Source organism: Toxorhynchites rutilus, chromosome 2 (assembly GCF_029784135.1).
Source record: "Toxorhynchites rutilus septentrionalis strain SRP chromosome 2, ASM2978413v1, whole genome shotgun sequence".
Classification (NCBI taxonomy): Eukaryota; Metazoa; Arthropoda; class Insecta; order Diptera; family Culicidae; genus Toxorhynchites; species Toxorhynchites rutilus.
The window spans coordinates 283,663,234-283,679,791 of NC_073745.1; the positions used below are offsets into that span (position 1 = coordinate 283,663,234).

At 42.9% G+C, this 16,558-nt stretch overlaps 1 protein-coding gene across 5 annotated transcripts in view; it reads left to right on the forward strand.

Annotated features, from left to right (window-relative positions):
• Positions 1-16,558, forward strand: part of LOC129767523 (zwei Ig domain protein zig-8-like) — a 275,193-nt gene that overhangs the window by 208,500 nt on the left and 50,135 nt on the right. The window lies entirely within an intron of this gene.

Here is a 16,558-nt window from a genome sequence, read left to right on the forward strand (position 1 = left end):
GCCTGGGTCTGGCTCCTTGCCTAGCACCGGCAAGTCCAAACCCAGCACCTCATCCTCCTCTGGGGAGGGTAGGGCCAGCGTGGTACCTAAGCCTAGCTCTGGTGCTGCTACTGTACCGTTACCTGCAAGAGTTACCCCCCCCCCCCTAGAGGGGATGCTCAGTGCGCGGCTTCGGGTGCCAGTACGGCTTCCGACTCCACGCCTGATACTGGGTTAGCGATATCAGCACTCTCTCCCGAGGAAATGCACCTCGTGGAGAGAGTGGCCGGTGTGAAGCGTAAGCAGAGGCAGAAGGACACCGTGTCTGGTAAGCCCTGCAGCCCAGAGGGGTTATCTCCGCCACTCAAAAAGAGTGGAAAAACGGAGCGTCCCCCTTCGAGCGCTAACTCGTCGCTTAGTATTGATTCCAATATTATTGACATTAGCTAACTCGACCCTGTGTTTTTATTTTTCACTTTCAATATTCCGGAGAATTTAATTATTCAATGGAACATAAGAGGGTTACGACAAAATGTGGGAGACTTACAGCTTCTTAGCCGAAAGTTCTCCCCGGCAATAATCCTTCTTCAAGAGACACTTGTTCCGAATGCTATCTTCCCTTGGAAGAGCATCGTAGAATATAGTTGGATCTATAAGGAGGGGCATCCTACCCCCGGTAGAGATGGCATTGCCATTGGTATCCGCAAGGATATCACGTTTAAAGAATGCTCAATAACATCGAGCCTGCCGATCTTAGGTGTTGAAATCATGTACCCCGTACATGTCATCGCCTTTAACTTGTACATACCCCCTAGATTTCACAATCACAGGGCGGTGGTGCAAGAGATCGAGCAAATTCTTTTAAACTTTAACGCTCCCCTCCTATTAGGAGGGGATTTGAACGCGCACGATCCTCTCTGGGGATCAAGCAAATCAAACCGTAGAGGTTTGGCGGTGATTGAGCTGGCCAATAATCGAATGTTTATTCTACGCAATTCAAAGAGCTGAAGGAGGAATGTGAAAGGCTTCCTCTCGTTTTCCCAACACACAACTCGGACAAGTATAACGAAGTTTCTAGCCTATCCGAACTTGATTGGGCACTCAGTAGAGTAAAAGGGCAGGCATGCGGCGTAGACGATATAGGCTACCCCATGTTAAAGCACCTCCCAATCGCGGCGAAATGCTTGCTGCTGCAAGTGTATAACGACATATGGATGGGTGGCACCATCCCTAGTGTGTGGAAGACTGGGATCGTAATACCTTTACCCAAGTCCAAAGAGAAAACATCTAGTGTCAGTGGCTATAGACCCATAACGCTACTCAGCTGCGTGGGGAAAGTAATGGAAAAGATGGTTAACAGAAGACTGACTGAGGCGCTGGAAAGAGAGAAGCTCTTGAACGAACGGCAGTTTGGATTCCGCTCTGGTAGGGGGGTCGAATGCTACCTAGTAGAACTTGAAGTATGCCTCCATAAGCATTTCAAGCCTTCACATGTTAGCACCTGTGCCCTCTTAGACATTACTAAGGCTTACGACCAGGTGTTGCGGCGCCATATCCTGGCAACGCTTGCGAACTGGGGTTTTGCGGGAAGAATGATGGCATACCTTGCTAGCTTTCTAACCGACAGAACCTTCAAAGTAGCAGTTGGGGATCGCTTCTCCAGTGAGAAAATTGCCGAAAACGGAGTTCCTCAAGGTGCAATCCTATCGGTCACTCTTTTCCTGGTGGCAATGAATTCGATTTTCGATTTCATCCCTGATGGAGTGAAGGTTATCCTCTATGCGGATGACATACTTCTAATATCATCAGGCTTAGTGCAAAGATCCAGGAATCGATTGCAGAGCGCAGTCAAGAGTGTATCGATGTGGGCAGACGAAGTTGGGTTCACGATTTCTAGCGAGAAATCAAGTATTTTGTCAATAAGACGACGGGCCAGGGGTGCACAAAGGGCTCCTATCTTTATGAATGGGAAAGCTATCCCAGAGGGATTCAACTCTACACTCCTCGGAGTCACGATTGATAGAAACTTGAATTTCGAGCTAAATGCAAAACTGGTCAAGAAAAAAATCGCGGATCACCTGAACGTTCTAAAAGCGATTAAAGGAAGGCTGAAAGGCAGCCCACGGGACTCCCTTTTGAATATTTTCAAAAGCTGGATAATCCCACGACTAGTGTACGGTATCATCCTCGCTAGTAAAGCGGATAAATATTTTAAAATGTTGGAATCAGCCTATAACAGCGGAATTCGCATAATCACGGGTGTGTTTTATAGTAGTCCTATTAAGAGTCTACTTGCTGAGATAGGGGAACCACCTTTCGAGATGGTGTGTGTGGAGAGGATGATCCATGCACTAGTCAGGTGGGAGGAGTGCCCAGCCAACCTATCACTTGATACCCCATACAGGGTTAGGGCCAGGCAAAAATATCAATCCCTAACGGGGGAGATACTGCCTCGCCCCCTGCGGTTAAGTCGATGCTCTCCTAGAGCCTGGGATGCCGTCTCTCCCTCCATCAGCTGGAGGGTAAAACGGTTCGTTAGGGCTGGGGATAGCCCCCAGAAGGTGCAAGCGGTGGTGAACGAGGCCCTACGTACTGACTTTGCTAACAAACGCATTGTCTATACTGACGGGTCCGTCACTGATGACGCATCAGCCATTGGGATACTCGACTGTAATGCTAAGACTAGCATGAGAGTCCCCAATGAGTTTAGCATCTTCTCGTGTGAAGCTCTCGCCATTAAGTTGGCATTAGAGAGCGTCACAAATGCTGATAGCGTCGTTGTTTGTTCGGATTCGGCGAGCGTCCTCAAAGCTGTAGAGGGTGGTACTATCAAACACCCCATTATTCAAGAAATTGAAGAGCAGCTGGGAGGAAGTAGTGCGATCCTATGTTGGATTCCGAGTCACACCGGGATCCCGGGGAACGAGGAAGCCGATCGGCTTGCTAACGAAGGGCGGAGAGGCTCCATTACCAGTATGGGTATACCTGGTAAGGACCTCATCAGAAGGGCGAACAATTCCATTCTCCTCACTTGGGAGGCTGAATGGAATCGTGAAAGGGACCTGCAGTTTCGTAGAATTAAAGCATCAACCGGCAAATGGAGGGACCGAGCCAACACGTATGAACAGCGAATTCTCTCGCGTCTTCGCATCGGGCATACGTGGTTGACTCATAACTTCCTAGCAAAGAAAGAAGAGCCCCCTACCTGTTGCGGCACCCGCCTGACGGTGGGGCATATTCTAACGGAGTGCATGCGAACTGTGGACCTTCGTAGGAGGTACGGCTTAACTGGTGGCCTAGATGTCGTTTTGCAGAACGACACACGGAAAGAAAGAGATACTCTGGATTTCCTTAAAGAGGCTAACCTGATTCAGTACATTTGATACTGCAATCAAAACTTGAACGCTTACACCCTGGTATCATGTACCAGGGTAATCTAAAAGAGGCGCCTGCGCCCACCTGAAATTATTACCTACAAGTATTGTGTAACTTTGAGTGGTTGCTCCGGTGTGTAAAGGGGTATAAAGAGACGAATGACTGTCATACAGCTCAAAGTCTCTATAATTCAAAACAACAACAACAACCACTATTGAAGCAGCACGAGGGCCCGACCATCTTCTGGCCGGATCTCGCTTCGTGCCACTATTCAAAGGACGTGTTGGAGTGGTACGAAGCCAACGGGGTCACCTTCGTGCCAAAGGAAGTTGTCAAATCGGAGGCGGACTTCAAGAGAAAATGGATTTCTGTTCAAAAAAACAACAACCTGACGTTGTACAGAATCTTATGGATGGGGTAAAGAGGAAGGTGCGAGCATACGGGCTTGGGCTCGAAGTATGAATAAAAAGAAAATGCCAAAAGTTGTTTAATAGTTTTTATTTTACTGTCTAAAATTTTCAAAAGGATCGGTCTACTGGGCGAATTTCTACAGCGTTTTTTCCGTGATGCAATTTGATGTGACACACCCTTTAATAGTCTCCCTTTCTTCCTCCGAGTGCATGTGTGTGTATGTGCGAAAAAAGTTCCGCTATAAATCAACTATATTTTAATTAAAAAACTGTTCCTATACGTACGGGTACGTGTGTGTGTTTCTATAAATACACAACCCGAGTCGCAAACTTCAACACCAAATAAGCCAGGAAGCGGAAAAATGCATTATCAAAACTTTGTGTGCGACGGAAGCAGGTCGAATGTGTACATCTTTGTACGGAAAAGTTGCACCCGTTGCACAGGTGCACACGGAATTTGTGTAGAGGCTGGAAAAGTGACTGTAAGCGAACTTGTCGGAATTGCCAGAATTGCTATCGAAGCTTTTAAAATGATTTGGTCTGCGATGGAGAAACTTTCCCTGGTGCTGGTTACTTTTTCGCCCTCTTTCTCTAGAGGTTCGATGAATGTGCCTCGGTAGGACCTAACCGATGAAATCAGTCCCTGCTTGGAGTGAGACTCCGAAATGGACCATGAAGTACAGATGAACGCTTTTTACTGCTTCTTTCATCCCATTAATAATTGATGGAGGAGCACTTGTTTTTTTTCTGCATTCCATCTTGTTTCCACTGATCGAAATGGGAGAACTCAAGATAAACCATGCCTGGCACTAAAACTGTCTCGCAGCAAAATTATGCCGCCGCTCGTAATGAATGGTGCCTCTTTGCTTTCACAGATCATTGAACCTCGGGGGTGGAAATCATCGATCCAGTTCAAGAGGGCCAGATCATTAGTGCGAATTGAGCAGGCACTATTCTAGATGTTTTTTTTTTTCAAACAAACTTTTTTTCTGCAGATACTCGTGTTCGCCATAAAGCATTTATTTGGGTTCAACCAAAAGGAAGGCCACAATTCTTCGATGAGAATAATATTCGTAACAGCTTTGTAGCATTCGCTCGAATTATTGTTGTTTTATTCCGAGCCGCGACGTAAAAAAGGACATAAAGCCGTCCTCGTTTGTAATTCATTGCAGCCAGAAGCTTATTGTACATAAATTTATTTCAACTGTATCAGCCGAAATCCTTCGAACTCGCGGGCTGCACCATAAACTGGGTAATTAATATTCATAAATTCATTCTCATTTGAAATATTCACAAAAGTGGGAAATGCAATTAAAAATACATTGGCAACGGAATGCTGTCATCAACGCTGCCAGCTGCAACTGCGAGTGGTCGCAATTCGTGTGCACCCGGCCGCCATCCGGCCAGCTGTCATTCTTTCCCCGTGTTCCGCGACTGGACGGTCATTTTTCTCTCATTTTGTGCAATAAAAAAGTCCGGTCGTACGGAAGGATTCTGGAACACTCATCGAGCCGTTGACACCGATTTCACGCCATTCAGAGTAACGTCCTGTTGCCGTCTGTGGGGCAACAGCGGCCATCGGTAGTCTTACCGGGTCCCGGAAACTGTCGAAGTGTGAATGCATTCTGGAGCACATACATTTTTTTCCTCTCTATCCGATGTTGGTACACAATAGCCTGCGATGGGTGGCAAACGTCATAAAAACCTGGCAATAAGACAGAGCTGTCGTCGGACGTTCTATTTCGAGAGTCGAACGTCGCTCTTTGAATGAATGTTTAATGTCCACTGCAGAAGTGTGGCATTGTTTTCGAAGAATGCTCGAAGAAATAGAGCAGCTACTATCAATGAGAGGTACATGTTTGTTTTTCTTCAAGCGAAACGTTTCTGCCTGATGCTGAACGCGACCTAAATCGATCGAGGATTTTGCTTTGTTTTCACTTCAATTTGTAAAAACAAGACCAAAGTGTTTACATAGTGTTCACATTTTGAGCCAGCTTTGAGTTCTGCGTGAACTCAGTCTCCCCTGGGATCGAAGCGGGATTCAACGTGTTAAGTGTTTATTTCTGGTTGACAAGTGCTACCCGTGGATGCTCAATTCCATTTCCATTGCTAATATGCTATCTTCCGAAAAAGTTAGTGGTATCCGTAGAGTCGTTTAAGTTATTTTTCCGTTAGGATTTTTGTTTTTGGAGTGAATAGGGCTTTGTATTTGTATTTGTATTGATCCCCCTTCGCCATTTGCCGTACCGACTCACGTTTTTACCCAGTCTTGCAAGATTTTTTTTCACTTCTTGATAAACATTCGTCGGACCAGACTTGATAAACATTATGTTCGTCGGACCAGATATTTTTCAATCTAAAAGGTGTACCGTTTTATTCACACTCTGTGAGTTGATTTCATCAGATGCGCAAAAGTTTTCAAAACGGCGACGAAGGAACAGTGCGTGCCCGAAAAAAAGTTTTGCACGAGTATTTCGAGAATAAGGATCGGAAGCGGAAAAAAGAAGCCGTCAGGTCAACGAGAGCGATCAAAAACGCGTGGTTGGGGCCTTTAAATGGAAACCGAACGCCTCAGTTCGAGATCTGGCTGAAAAGTTGCAGACATCTCTTTCTTTTTTCTTTTTTCATCTTTTTGGGATTGCACCCAAAAAAAAGTCCAAACGACGACAACGGGGATCGACCCAAGGCCGGCTAGGACGCAAGGCTGTTTTATACGACCACGCTATCCACATAGCTAATGATGCTGTTCGGCAAATGCGTGATAATATTGATACCCCATACAGGGTTAGGGCCAGGCAAAAATATCAATCCCTAACGGGGGAGATACTGCCTCGCCCCCTGCGGTTAAGTCGATGCTCTCCTAGAGCCTGGGATGCCGTCTCTCCCTCCATCAGCTGGAGGGTAAAACGGTTCGTTAGGGCTGGGGATAGCCCCCAGAAGGTGCAAGCGGTGGTGAACGAGGCCCTACGTACTGACTTTGCTAACAAACGCATTGTCTATACTGACGGGTCCGTCACTGATGACGCATCAGCCATTGGGATACTCGACTGTAATGCTAAGACTAGCATGAGAGTCCCCAATGAGTTTAGCATCTTCTCGTGTGAAGCTCTCGCCATTAAGTTGGCATTAGAGAGCGTCACAAATGCTGATAGCGTCGTTGTTTGTTCGGATTCGGCGAGCGTCCTCAAAGCTGTAGAGGGTGGTACTATCAAACACCCCATTATTCAAGAAATTGAAGAGCAGCTGGGAGGAAGTAGTGCGATCCTATGTTGGATTCCGAGTCACACCGGGATCCCGGGGAACGAGGAAGCCGATCGGCTTGCTAACGAAGGGCGGAGAGGCTCCATTACCAGTATGGGTATACCTGGTAAGGACCTCATCAGAAGGGCGAACAATTCCATTCTCCTCACTTGGGAGGCTGAATGGAATCGTGAAAGGGACCTGCAGTTTCGTAGAATTAAAGCATCAACCGGCAAATGGAGGGACCGAGCCAACACGTATGAACAGCGAATTCTCTCGCGTCTTCGCATCGGGCATACGTGGTTGACTCATAACTTCCTAGCAAAGAAAGAAGAGCCCCCTACCTGTTGCGGCACCCGCCTGACGGTGGGGCATATTCTAACGGAGTGCATGCGAACTGTGGACCTTCGTAGGAGGTACGGCTTAACTGGTGGCCTAGATGTCGTTTTGCAGAACGACACACGGAAAGAAAGAGATACTCTGGATTTCCTTAAAGAGGCTAACCTGATTCAGTACATTTGATACTGCAATCAAAACTTGAACGCTTACACCCTGGTATCATGTACCAGGGTAATCTAAAAGAGGCGCCTGCGCCCACCTGAAATTATTACCTACAAGTATTGTGTAACTTTGAGTGGTTGCTCCGGTGTGTAAAGGGGTATAAAGAGACGAATGACTGTCATACAGCTCAAAGTCTCTATAATTCAAAACAACAACAACAACCACTATTGAAGCAGCACGAGGGCCCGACCATCTTCTGGCCGGATCTCGCTTCGTGCCACTATTCAAAGGACGTGTTGGAGTGGTACGAAGCCAACGGGGTCACCTTCGTGCCAAAGGAAGTTGTCAAATCGGAGGCGGACTTCAAGAGAAAATGGATTTCTGTTCAAAAAAACAACAACCTGACGTTGTACAGAATCTTATGGATGGGGTAAAGAGGAAGGTGCGAGCATACGGGCTTGGGCTCGAAGTATGAATAAAAAGAAAATGCCAAAAGTTGTTTAATAGTTTTTATTTTACTGTCTAAAATTTTCAAAAGGATCGGTCTACTGGGCGAATTTCTACAGCGTTTTTTCCGTGATGCAATTTGATGTGACACACCCTTTAATAGTCTCCCTTTCTTCCTCCGAGTGCATGTGTGTGTATGTGCGAAAAAAGTTCCGCTATAAATCAACTATATTTTAATTAAAAAACTGTTCCTATACGTACGGGTACGTGTGTGTGTTTCTATAAATACACAACCCGAGTCGCAAACTTCAACACCAAATAAGCCAGGAAGCGGAAAAATGCATTATCAAAACTTTGTGTGCGACGGAAGCAGGTCGAATGTGTACATCTTTGTACGGAAAAGTTGCACCCGTTGCACAGGTGCACACGGAATTTGTGTAGAGGCTGGAAAAGTGACTGTAAGCGAACTTGTCGGAATTGCCAGAATTGCTATCGAAGCTTTTAAAATGATTTGGTCTGCGATGGAGAAACTTTCCCTGGTGCTGGTTACTTTTTCGCCCTCTTTCTCTAGAGGTTCGATGAATGTGCCTCGGTAGGACCTAACCGATGAAATCAGTCCCTGCTTGGAGTGAGACTCCGAAATGGACCATGAAGTACAGATGAACGCTTTTTACTGCTTCTTTCATCCCATTAATAATTGATGGAGGAGCACTTGTTTTTTTTCTGCATTCCATCTTGTTTCCACTGATCGAAATGGGAGAACTCAAGATAAACCATGCCTGGCACTAAAACTGTCTCGCAGCAAAATTATGCCGCCGCTCGTAATGAATGGTGCCTCTTTGCTTTCACAGATCATTGAACCTCGGGGGTGGAAATCATCGATCCAGTTCAAGAGGGCCAGATCATTAGTGCGAATTGAGCAGGCACTATTCTAGATGTTTTTTTTTTTCAAACAAACTTTTTTTCTGCAGATACTCGTGTTCGCCATAAAGCATTTATTTGGGTTCAACCAAAAGGAAGGCCACAATTCTTCGATGAGAATAATATTCGTAACAGCTTTGTAGCATTCGCTCGAATTATTGTTGTTTTATTCCGAGCCGCGACGTAAAAAAGGACATAAAGCCGTCCTCGTTTGTAATTCATTGCAGCCAGAAGCTTATTGTACATAAATTTATTTCAACTGTATCAGCCGAAATCCTTCGAACTCGCGGGCTGCACCATAAACTGGGTAATTAATATTCATAAATTCATTCTCATTTGAAATATTCACAAAAGTGGGAAATGCAATTAAAAATACATTGGCAACGGAATGCTGTCATCAACGCTGCCAGCTGCAACTGCGAGTGGTCGCAATTCGTGTGCACCCGGCCGCCATCCGGCCAGCTGTCATTCTTTCCCCGTGTTCCGCGACTGGACGGTCATTTTTCTCTCATTTTGTGCAATAAAAAAGTCCGGTCGTACGGAAGGATTCTGGAACACTCATCGAGCCGTTGACACCGATTTCACGCCATTCAGAGTAACGTCCTGTTGCCGTCTGTGGGGCAACAGCGGCCATCGGTAGTCTTACCGGGTCCCGGAAACTGTCGAAGTGTGAATGCATTCTGGAGCACATACATTTTTTTCCTCTCTATCCGATGTTGGTACACAATAGCCTGCGATGGGTGGCAAACGTCATAAAAACCTGGCAATAAGACAGAGCTGTCGTCGGACGTTCTATTTCGAGAGTCGAACGTCGCTCTTTGAATGAATGTTTAATGTCCACTGCAGAAGTGTGGCATTGTTTTCGAAGAATGCTCGAAGAAATAGAGCAGCTACTATCAATGAGAGGTACATGTTTGTTTTTCTTCAAGCGAAACGTTTCTGCCTGATGCTGAACGCGACCTAAATCGATCGAGGATTTTGCTTTGTTTTCACTTCAATTTGTAAAAACAAGACCAAAGTGTTTACATAGTGTTCACATTTTGAGCCAGCTTTGAGTTCTGCGTGAACTCAGTCTCCCCTGGGATCGAAGCGGGATTCAACGTGTTAAGTGTTTATTTCTGGTTGACAAGTGCTACCCGTGGATGCTCAATTCCATTTCCATTGCTAATATGCTATCTTCCGAAAAAGTTAGTGGTATCCGTAGAGTCGTTTAAGTTATTTTTCCGTTAGGATTTTTGTTTTTGGAGTGAATAGGGCTTTGTATTTGTATTTGTATTGATCCCCCTTCGCCATTTGCCGTACCGACTCACGTTTTTACCCAGTCTTGCAAGATTTTTTTTCACTTCTTGATAAACATTCGTCGGACCAGACTTGATAAACATTATGTTCGTCGGACCAGATATTTTTCAATCTAAAAGGTGTACCGTTTTATTCACACTCTGTGAGTTGATTTCATCAGATGCGCAAAAGTTTTCAAAACGGCGACGAAGGAACAGTGCGTGCCCGAAAAAAAGTTTTGCACGAGTATTTCGAGAATAAGGATCGGAAGCGGAAAAAAGAAGCCGTCAGGTCAACGAGAGCGATCAAAAACGCGTGGTTGGGGCCTTTAAATGGAAACCGAACGCCTCAGTTCGAGATCTGGCTGAAAAGTTGCAGACATCTCTTTCTTTTTTCTTTTTTCATCTTTTTGGGATTGCACCCAAAAAAAAGTCCAAACGACGACAACGGGGATCGACCCAAGGCCGGCTAGGACGCAAGGCTGTTTTATACGACCACGCTATCCACATAGCTAATGATGCTGTTCGGCAAATGCGTGATAATATTGCACCTGATTATAAAATGAAGTTGGAAAGTGTTTTCTAAGAGTAAAAAAGGAGCCTCTTCATTCAACTGACTTCAATCCGCACTTCCATTTCCTCCTGACACTAATTTTATACCCGCGTACGCAATCTTGTTTTACGTCCATATAAAGAGGAACGAAAACTTGATTTCTGATGCAAAAAAGCAGTTACCCCATCAATGGACGGTTCATTGGCTACCCATCGTGAACTCAACCCAACGAAGCTGGACATTTATCAAGAAAGCTATAAAGGTCCTCACGTTAGTATTAGTAAATAGCGTGGAAAATAGTGCACACACACTGCATGCTATTTTATACGTGTGAGTAATTTTCATGTACGATACAAAAAAAATCTAGCTCACCTGTAGTGTATGACAAACCACCTTGAACTCAAACATCAAGGCATGCATACATGATACATGAGCGAGAGGGAGAGAGGAACGAATTCGTTTTGGGGGAAGTCACTCCAAAATGCAATGAAGACAACTTGACTGGGAAGTGGAGGCGATCTGGCGTAGTGGTAACATCCGTACCTCTCACGCTCTAGATCACGAGTTCAGTTTTCACTCCCGATATTCTTCCAAAAATGGAAACAAAAGTGACGAACCAGCCAACAGTGTTGAAAATCACTATAATACAGAAAAAAAACTTGACTGGGAAGAATGAAATGATAAAGTCGAGTCGGTAGAGGGAGATAGCGACTAAACGCCCGACTAACTGTTTAGTCGTTTTGGCGGAGAAAATGCGTGAAGAAGCCAAAAGTCATTTCCGACTGACTACGGATATAGTCAGTCGGATAATCAGTTAACTATGACTATGCCGAGCCCTGGTACCATGTATATTATACAAATGCTTACCAGTATTTGAGAGTCATGACATTTTCTGTTAAGTTATGTCTCATTTAGAGCCCCCGCACACTGCAGACTTTTTTCAACCGATAAAGGGGAAGGTTTTCGTGATAGTTTGAGACCCCTCCCCCTATCTAAGGGACAAATGAAACACAAATTTCTGCATTACTCGAGAATTATTCAAGAAAATGAAACCAAATTAGGCATACTGCGGTAATAGGGTGCAATAAATGTTTCTATGGTGGTTAGACTCTGCACCCCCCTCTTTAAGGGGGGGCTGCCATATAAATGAAATCAAATTTCTAAATTACTCGAGAATTAATCAAGTAAACGAAACCAAATTTGGCATGTGGAGGTTTTAGGATGTAATAAGTATTTCTATGGTGGTTAGACACTCCTTCCGCTCTCTAAGGGTTGACAGCCCACAAATGAAACACAAATTTCTGTATAACTCGAAAACTAATCAAGCAAATGGAGCCAAATTTGACATGTGAATGTTTTACGGGGCACGAAACGTTTCTATGGTGAATACACTCCTCTCCCCTTCTCTAAGGGAGGCTTCCAGACAAACGAAACACAAACTTCTGCATAACTCGAAGTTTTTGGGTATGAGAAATGTTTCTATAATGGTACACCCCTCCCTCCTCTGGAATGAAGAGGGGGTCCCACAAAATTATTACACATATTTCAACGAAAAATATTCCAACCATACATGACAGTTGAACATTTTCAGAAAACTTTGAAGGAAAAAGGGAAAATTCGGAAAGTTTAATTCCCATTTGTTCTACAACTACATAGTGACAAGTACTGTTAGTCCATTTGATGTTTGCGCTAGCGAAATTGATCTTTGTTCGAAACAGGAAATGGAATTTAATGTGATGAAACGCACTCCTATATCTTCTTCTATCTATACCAAAAAAAGGATCGCCGGATGTGTTGATAAGAGCAGAACTCGAGGAAGGAATTGTCCGATTTAGTGCTGTCTTTATTCTATCATATTTTCTGTATAAAACATTTATTCCATGTAACGGAGAGACATGTTATTTGCAAGTGGTTGGAAAAACATGAACGAGAATTATGGGCCGTATTCCAGAAAACGAGACGAGCAATTCGTCTCGTCTCGTCTCGGCTTCAGTCACTGTCGAGACGAGCAAAATACCCCATTCCAGTACACGAGTTTCATTGAAATGTTTTATTTGGTAGACTGGAGAGACTTCAGTCAGTTTTTCTCGGTATGATCAGTGATGTCAGATGAAAAGACATGTTTTTGTTTTGAGAAAAACAACAAACAGTTTGAAAATTGATCAATCGATACTCTTTTCTCAGTGCCAGTATATAATAAAAAACATTACAAAAAGAAATCATTTTCATATATCTTCTGGTTTCATTGATATTTTTCCTCGAGCATATGGTTTTATTTACTCACACGTTTTGTTATTATGGATTTAATGGGGGCAATGTTTGTTCACCTAATCAACGATTTATCAAGAAAAGTTTCAAATCTATATATACGTATTTCCAATAAAGTAGTAAAGTTTTGAATTACTCATTTTCGTTCAATATGTGAAGACCCTTTTCGTGCCGTGTTCATATATTCAAAACAGTAATCTAGCATCCCTGGATATGAGTTCAATGTTTACATTTGGTTGTGTTGTTTGGAAGAGGTCCATTTGAGAATCTGTAAAATCTTGCAATTACTGAATTGAATTTGATGGTTGCAGTTGAAAACATACATTGCTTATGCAATACTAGTTTAGCCGTGAAACAATTTTTGATGATAAAGACGGAGCAGAATAATACCGATGCTTTCAATCAACAAGGTGAACAAACACATCAAACAAACTAGACGATTCGACTGATTCATCGACGAGCGCGGCCAAACGGTCGTCGAGCCAGACGAGCTACTCGTCTGTTTTTAGTCGAGCTCGGCTTCTGGAATATGAAAACAAACGAGACGAGCGCTCGTCTGCTCGCCTCGTTTTCTGTAATAGGGCCCTATGTCTGAAAATAATCTGATATTATAATGATGAGTTTTGTTAGAAATGCTAGGAATTTTATAGTAAAAGGTAAATTCAACGGGGTCGAATAGAAGATCAATCAATGAACAGTTCTGCGATTAAACCCATGAACTTGCTCATAGTAAGAAAACGTGAGTGTTTGAAGGTATTGACAACAAAAAAACAAATTTTGGGCGGAACGAAGTTTGCCGGGTCAGCTAGTGGTGAATAAGAATGTAGAGAAAAAGGGAAGGAACAACGCTAGTCAGCGTTTAAGACTAGTGAAGTGCACATGAGCACAACCGCCCCCTGAAGGAGTCGCCTAGATGTGGTCCCAGGGGGAATGAGGCAACGAGTAAAGGGCTTGGTTTTAGTGGTTGAGAGCTCCATTCGACGTCTGGGTTAACCCTTCCCAGATAATGCTGGACGAGCGTTCCTCACCTCTATTAACCCATTTTAGGCCAAGCGTTCGAAAAATCGAACAGCAACTTTGATAATTTTTCATGTCTTTGGACAGGAACCATATGGTAATGTTTTTGCACCAAAAGATAGCTTAATTTATTAGCTACCACTTATATCGATTTCATTCAATTTTGAGTAACTTTATTGGATAATAAATTCGATTTAAAGCAAGTATGTTTGGAAGGTGTTTTCAATTTCAATAAAAAACCCCAATCAAATACAAAATATGTGAAGTTTTCTACAGTATTGCTTTGATAAAAGAACATACATTGTGATATAGAGCGAACATTATTCGATTGAGCCGCATACAGGAAAATAACAGTCGGGGAAATTGAGTGTTCGAAAAATCGAACGTTGGCCATAATGAACTTTTTTTTTCTGCTGAATCAACATCAACACATCTAACCTCCGCTGCGCATTTTGATTTGTTTACTTTAGAATACGGAAGGTTTTTCATTTATTCCTGCATTTTTAATTGTGAATGTTTGCAAATACCGATTAATTTAGCAAATATTATTGAAAATCTGTATGATTTTTTGTCCGTAACAACCTTAGGTGATGGCGGCCCGTAGAATTTCTTTCGTGGGGGAGCTGGAGGAAATGATCAGTACGTATAACGAGGATTCTAATGAGATTGTTTGTGTGAATATTCTTCCGCCGGACCGAATAATAACCTCCCAACCCTCTATGCATTTGTTGTTTAGCAGTACTGTGGTACTTTGCAGGTTTTGGAAAATGTTCGATTTTTTCGGGAAATGGATAATTGGAGAGACTAGTTTTTAAGCATTGACATTTCTCCACAGTTAACAATAAAAATAACAGCATATGCTTTCGTTCGAGAGAAATAGTGTGTCAGTGATAAGTGAAAATTACATGAAATAAGAAATGCCACATCTCACCGTTGGTGGATTAATTTGGATTTTTACTTAGAGACCTCCATTCTCCTGTTCTTGTTCTTCCGGGAATCCAAAATTGATGCATTTATGAATACCGTATATTTGCTAATTGAAGTGACTTTTAGTTCGCAGTATGTTTGTACTTGCAAAAAAAAGTGCGGGTTTCGGCCAATGTTCGATTTTTCGAACAGTCATTTCCCGGAAAATGGAAGATGGGAAAAAAATAATTCTTGAACATTGGAGTTCCTTTAGCGTTAAGAATCGAAAATACAACAATGGCTTTCGTCAAAAAAATTATGTTTACAGCTTGGTCGTTGATGGGTTAAAAAAAAGCGAGAGAGAGAGAGAGAGAGAGAGAGAGAGAGGGGGGGGGGAGACTGTTCACCTGCGTAAATGTACCAAGAGAAGTGTCACTTTCATTTATCTTGAAGAAAGCTTTATTTTAAATATTTACGTGACATGATTTTCAGATTCAACACGCAAATCAAACAAATAACTAAATTTTATGTTTGTGTCTAATAAAACCTTATTTTGGCTTCAAAGGACAGATAAGTGCAACCACATCCTTTCAAATGGGTTTCAATGTTAATCCATACACACTTTTAAGTCCGTACTGAGAAATCACGTAGGGGATAATAATTTTCATGTTTCAAAGATAGAGATTTAAGATTAAAGTAATATTGGGAGTTCGCCAATAACCCTTTTATGCATGATTTGGAGTCATGGAAATTATTCTAAATCAAGCAATTGTTTGTATACGATTTCATTTTCGAGTAACTAATTTTATTACAATGAAAAATAGCTTTCTTTTGTGCATTCAACAGTCCCAAAAAGACAAAAAATATTGTGGAGCAATCCTGTTCAATTATTAGCAGCTACGTCGAGATAATCGAATCTATCTGGTGGGCCCCTTTAGTGGGAGCTGACGAAGTCTGTTGGTTTGTTGAATAACCATTCTCGTTTCATAAAAACTATAAGAAGTATTATTAAATGTGCATTTATCAAAAGACAAATTAAAACTGGTAGATTGGGTGACACACAAATTTAACAGCTGTCAAAATACGTAGTGGTATTTCACTAGCTTTAAATTGAAAGCCTCTTTTGGCTGACATAACGGTTAAGAGAACCGGCGTTTAAATATACTTCATTAGCAGACGGGTCCGGATTGTGTAAAGTAATGTCCATGGGCTGGTTGGTCTCCACCGCAGAGATTCTGACAATTCAAATTTTGGAAAGTTCGTCCCAAAAAAAAATCTGATTCAAGCCTGAATCCCTTTACCATAACCACATAATTGGATTTCGTGTAAAAGAATCAAGTCAACCGTTCCTCATTCAAAATCCCGGTGCTGATTTGTTCTAATTTGTCCCCAGACGATGAGTGCCATTCGGCACTCTCTAGCCGTCCTTTCGGAACATCAAAAGTTTTTATTTATTCACCCCGCTTCGCCCTATCCCTTCTTCCCCACCAATCCGATGTATTTAATTAGTTTTCTACAGGTTTTGCGCTCCAATGACGGTAAGAATAGCTCATCAGCATAGTTTCGACACCAGTTGGAAACAGTTTCCAATGCAGATGGACTATCACAAACTTGGTAACTTATTTCAATCTAGTTTGGAGATTTCCATTTCCACCAATGGAAAT